Below are 12,730 nucleotides of genomic sequence, written 5' to 3'. Positions count from 1 at the left end.
CCATACCAAAGCTCACCAAGATTTTATGTTTAAAAGGTCAACAGCTTTTATTCCATATTTCAAAGATAAGCACCTTACATAGGGCTTAATATGTAGAGTGCTGTGCCTGAAAGAAAAGGAACTTCAAAAGATTTCTCCTTCTATTATATCATTCAAAACAGACATTTGATACTGTAATACGTCCATTTTAACTTCTGTGATTCATGGAGCTAGAGATAAAAATAGGTCAGCTATGCCCCTACTGGTACAGGATTATTCCCTGAAATATATTTTCTATTTCTATGTCCAGAGTAGATTTAACTATCTCAAGTGAGGATTTACATTTATTAAACTGGAGGGCTGTTCTTTGGTGGTCTTAATACATTATCATTTATTATTTGTATTATGGCAGCAATTGGAGAGCTCAACTGAAATTAGGATCCCACTGTGCGAGGTACTCTATGAACACATAGCATGAAGTAATTTTTCCCCTGAAGGGTTTACAGTTTAAATAGATAAAACAAAGATTGAGAAAGCGGCCGTAACAATATCCCTGTTTTAGTAAAGCACAACTGAAGCAAAGAGAGATGAGCTGCTCCTGGGCTTGCTGATAATATGTATAACAGACCTGATAAGTGAGTCCAGAGCTGCTGCATTCTAGCCTTGTGCATTACCTAGAAACAGGTTTTTGTGATTGAAGTCAGCTGTCCTTGGAGGATTTTTTTTTTTTTCTTCTCTAGCCTCTTGCCTCCTTTGGGATTTATGAAATTCACCAGATTACTCTGAATTATGCAATTTCCAATGATAAATAGTCCTGCTCATTAACTATACCACTCAAACATCTGAAGAAACTTATCAGATAACCCACTTTTTTAGAACTGCCTCCATTGTTCACCAAAAAACTTGTAGAGTTTTTTCATTTTGTTTTCTCCCCTTTCTCTGCCAGCTCCTTTCTTAACTCTTTTCTGAGTTCATTGTATCTTTCTTTAGCTTTCTAATTCAAAATTCCTAAAATTGAATGCAGTATCACTGAATAGTTTTGCCAAAGTTCTGCTAAACAGAGAAGTTGGCTTTAGTTTTTCCGAGTAATCACTGCCTGGCATATTCTGTAACTGGAAAGATTTCTCCTTGCAAATATTCCTCTGCCTTGTAAAGATCAGTAAGGCAAATCTAAGCTAAAACAATACAGCATGGTTCTAAACAGCTTAGTGTTATAAAGCTAGCATGTCAAGTTTGCAGACTTTTAAAAACAAACTGTTGTGGTTTAACCCCAGATGGCAACTGAGCACCACCCAGCCGCTCGCTTACTCCCGCCCCGTGGGATGGGGGAGAGAATGGGAAGGGTAAAAGTAAGAAAACTCATGGGTTGAGATAAAGACAACTTAATAGGTAAAGCAAAAGCTGCGCGCTCAAGCAAAGCAAAATAAGGAATTTATTCAGCACTTCCCATTGGCAGGCAGGTGTTTAGGGCCATCTCCAGGAAAGCAGGGCTCCATCACGCTTAACTGCTATTTGGAAAGACAAACACCATCACTCTGAATGTCCTCCCTTCTTCTTCCCCCATCTTTTATTGCTGGGCATGACATCATATGCTCTGGAATATCCCTTGGGTCAGTTGGGGTCAGCTGTCCCGGCTGTGTCCCCTCCCAGCTTCTTGTGCCCCCCCCAGCCTCCTCGCTGGTGGGGTGGGGTGAGAGGCAGAAAAGGCTTCGGCTCTGTCCAAGCACTGCTCAGCAGTAGCTAAAACATTTCTGTATTATCAGCACTGTTTTTAGCACAAATCCAAAACATAGCCCCATACCAGCTACTATGAAGAAAATTAACTCCACCCCAGCCAATATCAGCACACAAACTTATCTCTTTTTGGCTAACATAGTTGAGATCATCTCTTCAGTACTACAGACAAGTCTTGTTTTGCTGATGTATTTTGTTTATTAGGCTTTTCAAGCAGGATGATGTTGTGTTCTGGGACGTAGTGATCTGTATCATTGCTTTTCTGACAGTGGATTTTGAGACACACCTAAAAAGTTCCTCCTTAAACACATTTAAGAATATAATTTCAGTAACAAAAATGCAGTGTTATACATGCTCTCTCTGTGTTAACTGGTGGAGAGATAAGGGCTTACCAACCTCATGCTCCTTATTCTGTCTGGAAAAGCGGGATAAAAATTGACTTGGGAATATATACTGAGAGCCCAGTTTGTATGCTGAATGTTCTCAGACCTGAACTAGGAAACAGTTGAGGAATGTCCATTGAGATTTGGCTCTTTTACAGTGATTTCATGATTGTTTCATGTTGTGATTGATCCCTTCAGTCGACCAGTGTGTGAAGGTGTTGAACATGCTTTTCATCAAGGACATATAGTTTGCCATTTACAGACCTAATGTGGTAGCAGCCATACAGGACAGGGTGTTACTGCCAGTAGGCTGTGGGTAGTGGTCACAGAATTAACCATTTCAGAAGTCAAGTTGGGAGGACTAAAACAGATGTTTCATTGGTGATTGTTCTTTTTACGTGGAAAAATGTAATTAGTAAATGAAATAATTTTTCCTCGTCCTAAACAAGAATTTATGGTCATTTTTTCAACATTGTAGTAAAAACGCTTTAAGGTATATTACCCAGCTGTTTTTATCTTCAAGACATCTATACTTTCTCTTACCTTTCTTTCAAAGCATTCTGCAAATCCTTTCTTCACAGATCCTAAGTCTTCAGAATAAAATCAAGGACTGATCATTATTAGATCTTATATGCAAATTACAATCATCATATTTTGCTTTTTCACATTTACCAAGTCTCAATAAACAGAATAAATTTCTAGAAAATACAATTTTCTTAAGTATTTTCATAAATAAAAATGTGAGGAAAAAATCAGAATTATTTGGAAAGAAAGTAAAAAGATTTCTTTAGGATATTCCCAAGTGAAATCTTTGCCATATCAAAATTTTGGAATACAGGCTTTCAGTTGCCAAGTAGCCTTAGCAGTAACAAAAACTAACAAAACATGGAACAGAACATTCCTTCTGAGGTATTCCTAACCCTATTATATGCACTTTCCACATGCTATCTTTTTTTCCTCATCAGTGGCTGAAAATACTTCTAGCAACTTCTCCCTCAGTATAATATTCCTTGAGGGGGCAGCAATGCCATGAAAGGGAGTCTATTCATGTCTCTATTAATTTTTTTCTTTTCTCAGTTTGGACTAATGCATCTACCCCCACTTACCCTACCAACAATGTATTTTCTGATTTAACATCGAGACAACAGGAGAGAAAACAGCAGCAGATTTCAATATGTTAGCAGCAGAAAGAATGCTAACAGCCCACTATTTTGGGGAAAAATAGAAGCCAGTGTCTTCAGGCTCAGACATCTGTTTCATACAATTAGCCAAGAAATGCCATAGCTGTGAGCTCTAGTATCATTAATTAACATAATATAGCTAGTATTGAAGTGATTGTCTTAAAAGATTAAAGAAAATACATGTTGTATGTATAATTTGTGTTCTTTCTCATACACTGCTAAGTTTTCGTTATTCTTCTTCACAATTGCCACTACTAACTTATTTAATCATTTGTTTGTTTTGCTCAGAACTGATGATGCTATAATGATGCTATGCTGTGCATCCTCTTAATCAATAACAAACTACTGAAAGGCAATTAGTGCTGTCAGACACACTTACCAGCCACTGATGCAAACTTTTGTTCTACAGCATACTCGTTTCTTGTTCTGTCAGCTTTATCCAAGACCATGATGCCCTCCAGCGAACAATGAATCAGTAACTAATGCTACACAACTGTTGTACCAACTGTGCAAGCTAAGCAAGGAATTGATTGCTTTTGACTGCGTTTTAGTTTCTTATACTCTTTACTCTGCGTACAGTAGAGGCTTTACAATTTAGGATGGTCCTAGAGTAGCTGCTGTGTGCAGCTCACCTACTGAGCAGGAAAAAGATACAGAGTCAAAAATGAACGTACAGTATTTATTGTGAGTATGGGTTGGCTTGTATTCTTAGAGTGCCTTGTTTTCCTGCTCTTCTTATTCCTAGATTAGTGCCTCAGATGCAAAACAAGAAAGCTACAGTTGAGATATGCACAGTCGAGTCTAGTGTATCAAGGGTTACTCTTGCCACATTGCATTCCATGTCTTCATCTTCCACCCCTTGTGTGTGGGTATATGTACAATCTGCCTAGTTCAGTCAGTCCATATATCTATCATATGTTGCCCCCCATAATCCTGCCTGCTTCATGGGTTAGTTGGATTTTAAGGGTTAGTTAGAAATTCAATGTTAACTGACTTCAATTCTTTTTATCTTCCTAAGCACGTTGCTGGTGCATAAAGGCCATAATGAAGAAATCAAATTGAATCTGCACCGAGGCCTTAAAGAGTTGACTAGCCTGTGTTGTTAAAAATAATGTAAAAAATGTTTTATTTCCTTTTTTATTCTTGTATTTTATAGCCTATTTTTTTTTAACTCTAACGTGAAAAAATTATCTAATCACAACAACTGTTTTCAGTAGGCAGCAGATACTGCAGCAACAATGAAACCCTAGTTGATAATCTTACTGGACAGTTTTTTTCCTTGCAGTAACCTGTCATTGCTTGTTAGTTAGTTACTCTTTTTCAAATATAGCTAGGCCCTTATATTACTGGTTTGTCTTACACAGGATATAGGAAATTACAAATATTGTAACATAGCCTAAAATCAGATCAAAGGGAGGTATGACTTTTTTTTTTTTTTTTTTTCAATTTGATTTCAAAATCTCAGAAGTTACACCATATGAAAATGTTAAATTAACCATCAGCATTAGAAAAGCACCCTGCTTACTTGAGGACACATTTTTATTTTCATAAAACCTAAACCATGAATTTTAAGCTGATTATGCAGGTTTACTAGTCTAACTTCCTGTATAGACATACTCAAGGTTACAGCTTTGTGTTACAGCTGAGCTAATATATAATCATGCTGTTATCAAATGGTGATTGGGTTCAGCTGGCTGCTGCTTGATCAGGTGTAAGGAAAACAGACAGAAGTGTATAGTGCAAGCTGGGCTGGAGCAGAACTTCTTTCCTTGACCATGGTGAGCTTTAGATTAGTTGAGCAGTAACTTCGTTCTTCTTATTCTGACATGATGGTGCTGTTTTCATTTTGCTTTTGTTATTTGAAAATCTTCCTGTGTGGCACAGGAGAAAAAAAATTCCATGGAAAGAATTACAGTTTATAGCTGATTTTATGCCTCTGTTGGCAAGAATAACAATTCTTCCTCAGGTGGTTAAGGCCTACTATTACTTCTAACTTGTTACTAACAGAACTAAAGAATTTTTACCAAGTCCTGGCAGATGTGGTAATAAGGGTTCTTGTAACCACCAAAATGAGAGAGAAAGAAAGATCTGAAGACGAGGAACTTGGAAGATCCTGACTCAGTGCTGGCTATATAGACCATATACAGATCTATATAGCTTTATAGGCCATGCTACAGATTTTCTGTGTTGTTCTGGACAAATATGCTATATTTTTCTATCTTTCTGTATTACTAATGGATTTGTAAAACATCACATAATGGGATCCTCAGCAGGTGAGATGATAATAATCAAACGAAACAGAAAGTTGTCTAGATTGTTTTTCTGAATTGTTAGAAAGATAACCTAACCATTATATGTTTAAATATGTGTCTATATAAGGCATGTGTGTCTATCCTTGTCCTTGACTACATACAGTGATGATGTGTGAAACGTGTTGGAAAAAGAACCATAGGCTATGACAGCTGTATTAATAGAATTGAAAGAAAGAAATAAAATAGGGAGACAGTATCTTTTTTTTTCAAAAGGAATTGAAAGTTATAGTTCATTTTGTACATAATAGTTCTGGTGGAAATATCAGCCAGGCTACTTTCTTGATGTCTTAGTGGTTGGGCTATAAATCATTAGATGGAGTTTTCCATTCTCACTAATATAATTAAGTTGCATTTGAACATCTTATTACATGAAGAAATGCAACTGAGTGGGATTTGTCAAGAGTCTTTGCAGTTAGCTCACATAAAGAAATTCTTTCTCTTTTGGCCCATCATCAGGCCTGAGTATAGTGTCAGACATCTGATTAACACAGAAAATCATAGGCTTGCTGAATCATTTGATATTTCTTGGAGAATAAAGGGGACTATAAAATAGAACATGAATAATTCATATACAGGACTATCCAAAGTCATTTTCTGATGATGTGATTTCTCCCCCCTTTCAGAACTGAACTTTTCTTTTAAAAGCCAGCGTGATAAAAGTACATTTCTGTAGTGCGGAGACGTCTTCCTTTTCAAATGTTTATCTTATAAAGTAGAAGTGTCACAAATGTTGAAAATAGGAAGAAGAGAGACAAAAATAAATTGGAATTTCTTTACCACAGAGAACTGTAGGGTGTGAAAGTAAACTGACTTGTTATTTCAGGAGATTTAGTCATGACAGCAGAAAACTATACTTTCAGTGGAGGGTACAACTAATTTTTAAGAGCATCACCCTGTCACAAAATGTAAACTGAGAACTTGGCGCGGTATTTTCCTTCTGCGGAGTGTTTGGGAGGAGATGAAAAATAGAATCCTCCCCAGTCTGCTTCATTGCCACAGCTACATTTAATGGGCTGCGCTGGGGTGCTAAGAAATACAATCTGGAAAATTTTGCTCTAGTGGTTTAACATGTTAAAGTCCCAAGTTTTTTTTCTGCTGACTATCTCATCTCTAGGTTACCATCTCCATTTCAGTGTTAGCAGACAAAAAGGCTTAAGCAGATTAAGTCTGTTACTATCCTTACCCTTCCTATTTTCCAGGCTCTCTGTGATTTTTGAGTCTGTATAGCCTCATTCCAACCCTTTTTACTGTTGTCACGTGAAGTGCTTATGCATAACAGAGGCTTGAACCTCCTGAAACAAAGGTTCCTGGCAAGCAACAGAAACTGTTATTTCTGGAGAAAAATAATAATCTTGTTTTGTGATAGTAAGCGTGATGGAATAGGCTTTTGTGACGAATTAGCTGAGCAATCCGGGAATACCAGAGGGTGATGAAGTACATCTGCTGCTTCGCTTCTGTTTAAGAGGGCTGTAGGTGGAAAAAGGTGCCATCTTGACTGTTGGAATATTGCAACATCTGGTGAGGATTACAGATGAAAAACTGGTACCTGGATAAAAGCAATAGAAGGAGAATAAGTAAAATGGGGAGAAGGTGATATAGGGACAACTACACATGAGGTTGTGGGGAAGATGAGGTGTAAAAGCCCTATGAATGGGTTACACTCATGCACCTGCAATGTGTTTGCTTGTATGTGCTGAAGCCAGTTTGATAGCTTGTTGTGTTCATGAAGACATGGGATTTCAGTCCTTCATTTTTGTCATCCTTTATAAAATAATCTTCTTTTAATGAGCTTTTTTCTGCACACAAATATTATACTACTGTGCTGTGTAGATTCTAGTTGTACTCATTACTTTCCCATAGTATTGGAGTTATCTTAGTATTGGAGTTGTCTTAGTATAAATAGACTTTTTTGCAGTACAGATTATTTCCACATGGAAGTGGGGAAAAAACGCAGTGTTGGTCAAAGGCACCATTAAAGCAATACAATAGTATCTGCATTGGGGCTGTACTATTCTATGCCTGTCTCATTTGGGGATGCAATGCCTTAACCTAACAGTTACACTGAAAATGATGACTAACTCATGGAATCCAATTTAAAAAATCAACAACAGTATAGCACTTGAGTGAGTGATAATAGCGACTTGGAAGGGGGCTTGAGTCAAAGACATTGCACTGGCAGTGCCTGCTGCGCTTCCTACTAAAGTGGTAGTATAAAAAGCATGTGAGAGAGTATCACAGCACACTGTAAAACGTAATTAGAAACAGGTGTATAAGTAAATGGTTAGGTTGACTTGTGGCTCGTTTGTTTCTAGTAGTAACAAAAGGTTTCTCTAGTAATTATCCTAAAGCTGGATTCTCATATAAAACTTGGGAGCCTTATATATATGTATATATTTCATCTTGCATTATTAGTCAGAAACCTCTGGAAAGAGTCAGAAACCATAAAACAGCTGCTGTGATCAGCGGAATTGTTAACCCTTTGGGGAAAACAGCACAAACCAGAAAGGCAGGTCCTGATTTGGGGGGGCGGGGGCTGGGAAATGGTGGTGGTTGTGGGAGATAGAAACAGGAGAGCAGAAGGTAGTCAAGTTTTTCTTGTTTGTTTTGTTCATTTTTTCATTGGGTCTATTGATAAAAAGCTCAAAGGCTGCTTGGCAGTGACCTCAGTTCTGTTCATATGACCAGGGGAATGCAGGAGGGAAGCTAAAGCTTGCGTTTAGTCAGTGATCTGTGAATAACCCTCAGTCCCTTAATGACGTGAGAGGAGCCTCCAAAGGGAGACAGTGAGTCAGAGAGAAGGAGGCACAGAGATTGCTTGAACAACCATTAGCACGTCATTGGTAATCCCAGCGACACCTTTCACATCCCTGGCATTTGTCTCAATGCACTCTACTGAAGGCTGGTACTATGTTTTATTTAAGGCTTTCTCACTGCCTTCTGGAGATGTGTGTGTTACTGTAGCCTGACTGATTGGTTGTCTGTTATGTTTACTAACACTCTGAGATCCTGCAAGAGAGGGGAATCTGTGGAATTTCTACCACGGCTGAATACCCCTGGAATGAATCTGCATTTTATATTAGACACAAAGAACTGAAAGGGTATCCAGATAAACACGCAAATGAAAGCAAATCTTTTATGGAACATTCAAGTTGCCACACTGCAGAACAAAAAGTTACCTTGATGTAGTATTATCCGGCTATGCTTCTGCCTGCTTGTTGTCATCTAGTAAGAATCTTGTGATAATACATATGCGTATACTGATAAGGAATGCTAATCTTGTGTGTTTCACATCTCTGCTGAGCATTTGATTTCATCTAAATAGCTGCCTAGAAGCCGGACAAAGGAAAGATCAAGCCAAAAGCTTTTCAGAGGAATAAAGGCAGAGACCCTTTTGGGGTAATGCTTCTTCCTAATTCAGAAGAAATATATTATTTGGGGCAGGGGGGGAAATGACAACACAGCAACAAAAGTTGCCAGCGTGAGCAGAGTTAAGGTGGCTGTTTCAAGAGGCAAAGTTTATGATGTAGTTCCGTAGCTGTTAAGGTTGATCAGAACTGCGGCTGGTACAGTCCTTTCCTCTCCCCAACCTTCTGTCCCTCACCAGTGCTTCTGACTGCTTGGTTCAGCTTTCCATTTAGTCACCACTTCAATGGTTGACCCTGAGCAAGTACTCTCCTTAATGACTCAGTGTCTTCTTTTGTCAAATGCCATGCTAGTAATCACAGTAATAACATCACTAGTATTCACCGGGATCTTAAAATACTAAAGCTGTTTTCACCTCTTAGCCTTTTTACAGAAAGTTTCAGACTTCCACCTGCAATTTTTAGTTTTCTTTTGCAAAGAAACCCAAATGAATGAATACCCACAGAATTTCAGCCAAATACTTTAGTTGTGGCCACTTCTAATTTTTATGTGAGTCTTCTGCTGTAGTGCCTCCAAGGAGATAAGTTTGCTGCCTTTAGCTGTTTTCCTTGGACTACAATTCCCATGGTCCGTGGCAGGTGAACATTCTTCTCATACACTGGTCTTCTAATGTTTAAGAGTGGCTGTGTTGCATAAGAGGAGAGAACATCTGAGCTGGGAAGCATAAGGCTCTGTAGTAGCATTAGCAAATAAAATATTCAAATTTATGCAACAAAAATCTGAGTTTTTAGTAGGAAGATCTTCCATTTTCTAGTCACTCTACTTTCTCCAAAGAAGATAAATATAACTGTGATACTTTCTCTAAGAGAAACAACTGAGCATTTCCTCCCCAAAGGGAGTGAATACCAGAACTTCTGCTAATAAAAGCTGCAGAAGTTTGGAGAAAGTATGGAAGTCTTCATAAGGAATAACATTAAGCAGGTCTGCTCTTTCCCTAAGGGACTATTCTGACAGTTGGATATCAACTAATGTGTTTCCTTTCTACAGCGTCAGTACTCGGAATATTGGCTGAGGAGAGGATGATGTAGGAACAACTGTAGCAGCTATATACTACCCAAAGATTCCTCTGTGCTGAACAACAGAAAAGCTTTACTAATAACACTGGTAGTACAAAACTAGAAAAAGTACCTTGCTTGTTATATTAAGGAAGTACCTCTTCCTGTAAGTTTTTATCACTCTTGCATGACACACATTTTTCCTCTTATAGTTGAAATAGATTCTAAAAATCTTTTTCTTTTCTTTCCTTTTTTTATCATGAGTCAAAATTGCTAATTTAATGTGTATGAAGAACGTGGATTATCCAGTGTGTGCTAAACATAGCTACTGAACATTTGCCACATGTCAGAACTTTGCAAATGTTGTTTGTGGAATTATTTATATTGACTACATTGGAAACATGGGTGATTAGCAATGATTACCACAGTAGTTTGCGAAGACTTACAGATGGAACTCCCACTATCCTTTATGGACAGAACTTCTTGATATGTATAAGCTTAAGTGTGGCATTCAGTGCGTCTTTTAAAGGATGGCAATCAAGAAATGCAGAAGTGGGCATAGCGTGGAGTTCAGAACAGCAGGTATAAAGAAGAAATGAAAATGCAAATTTGTTGTCCGTTGGTACCCACAGGCTTCCATTAATTTCCAGTGACTGACTTCTGAGTATGAGTATGGCACCTTTGTTTCTTGCAAAGTAAAGTGGTGATTATGGTTCTTTTCCTGAGCTAGGGGAATTAGTTAATTTTAACATCAACTGTTAAAAAACCTCAAGGATTATGTATGTTCTTATACTAGTCTGGTACACTGTATTCTACAACATTCTGTAATAACTTTAGGGAAAGGGCTGCTATGCAATGCAATCAGCATTTCTGGTCATTTGCTATGATTGTTTCTAAGTAGTGGAAGTGTTGTGGGACATATTGGAACTTTGTGGTGCCAAGAGAAAGTGCAAAATGCTGTAAACAGAAAATTGCCTGTTTTGCAATATGGCAAAAGTAAATCTCCCCATTAACTGAATGGCTTCCTTGGTTTTGTCTTCACCTATAATTTGTGAAACCTACCTTTTCTGCCTTTGACAATTATAGCCAGTGAAATATGAAAATTTGTTTAAATTAGAGTGAACACTTTGCCTGAAACTAAACAAACATTTTTTGCCTGAAAATTAACTAAGTGTCATAATTTACTATTCACATTGCAATAATTCCTTTGTTTGGAGAAACTACTTCTTTTAAGACAGGTCTTGATCCTTTAATGCAGAAATACAGTTCAAACAAATGTCCATGTTAACTAAATCCTGTTTCTATCCTATTGAGGATAATACAAGTGAATATCAATTGCACTTAATTAATTAGTTTAACTTTGCAGCAGTTTACAAATAATCCCCATGAGTTTTGATGCTGCCTACTTGCTTGTCTGTACTTATTATTATGCTCACTGAAAGCATAAACATAATTAAAATGCTTTCCTAGACTTTTTTGCCTCCTACGTCGGAATGTGTACTTTGTTTTCATGCCACTTTATAAGACAATCTGTATTAAGATTCAGGCTCAGATCTTCAGAAAATACATTGCTTTTATCTGGTCTGGTATCCTGTAGGCCTACTTGGACCCCTACACATGGAAGCTAATTAGTTGAGCTCTAAGGAGAAGCAGGGAAGAAAATTAAAATAAGGACCTGAATGGATATTTTTTCTTCTTTTACTGGAGATAGTTACGGTATTTTTGGAGTCGCATTATTTTTTTGTTTGCTTTCTTGGTAATTTCTGATACCTAAAAACTTGACACCTAAAAATTCCAACAAAACAAAAACTTTATTAGAGACTCTCTGGTTGGAAACAAGTTTTTGGTGACTAATATGATAACTAATTGGTGTTTTTAAAATCTAGCTGTCTAATGTTCAGCTGAACACTATTGCTGACTCTTCAGGGGTCTTACCCCAGTCTTGTTCTCAGAAAACATTTAGATATTTTAAAGTTATTTGGTATAGAGCGTTAAAAGTTTAGGTATACTTTTCTTTTGCTTGCCAAGAGAAGTTGTTCTTGTAAGGAGTCATTCCTGCCTAGAATATACTGTATGTCACATCGCAAGCTGCCAGTAAGACTGCTGCAGGGGAATGGCTACAGAAGAAAGAAGTTCCTCCCTGCCCCCACCAAAACCCAGAAAGTACCACTTAGCAGGTATACATAAGTGTCTAAATCTGAAAATTTCAGTCCAGAGCTTGAATTTTGACCCTCCAGAAATATTCTGGGTACTGCTCGTGTACTGTGGGTATACAAAAAAGATATTCTAGACTTGAGTGAGAGTGAGAACGTCTTGATCATACTGTTCATGTGACAGTCAATCAGGCAAGTAGCAATTGCCATTCCATCAATCATAGGGAGTTTGTTAAACTCCTTATAAACAGCACAATTTTGCACCAAGCAAATCCATGTAATACAGAAATGTTGTAGCCCACATGCATTTTCAAACTTTTCTAAGAGGATCTCATGCCGAACTCGCCCTGAGAGTTTTATAAACTTTTTCTTATTTGCAGCTATACCCCATGAACCATGAGCATCTTTAAATCTGCAAGAATAGGAGTGCTTAACTCTTTGAGTTGAAGGAATACCCTAGACCTCCATGCATTAAGCCCTAATTCAGCCCACTAGAGACAAGTTAGAGATTAAGGCAATTGACTGACCATGAAAAGAAATTGCTATGTATAACTTGGCCAAATAAAAACT

Source organism: Aquila chrysaetos, chromosome 16, assembly GCF_900496995.4.
Source record: "Aquila chrysaetos chrysaetos chromosome 16, bAquChr1.4, whole genome shotgun sequence".
Classification (NCBI taxonomy): domain Eukaryota; kingdom Metazoa; phylum Chordata; class Aves; order Accipitriformes; family Accipitridae; genus Aquila; species Aquila chrysaetos.
This window is presented reverse-complemented; position numbering follows the sequence as displayed.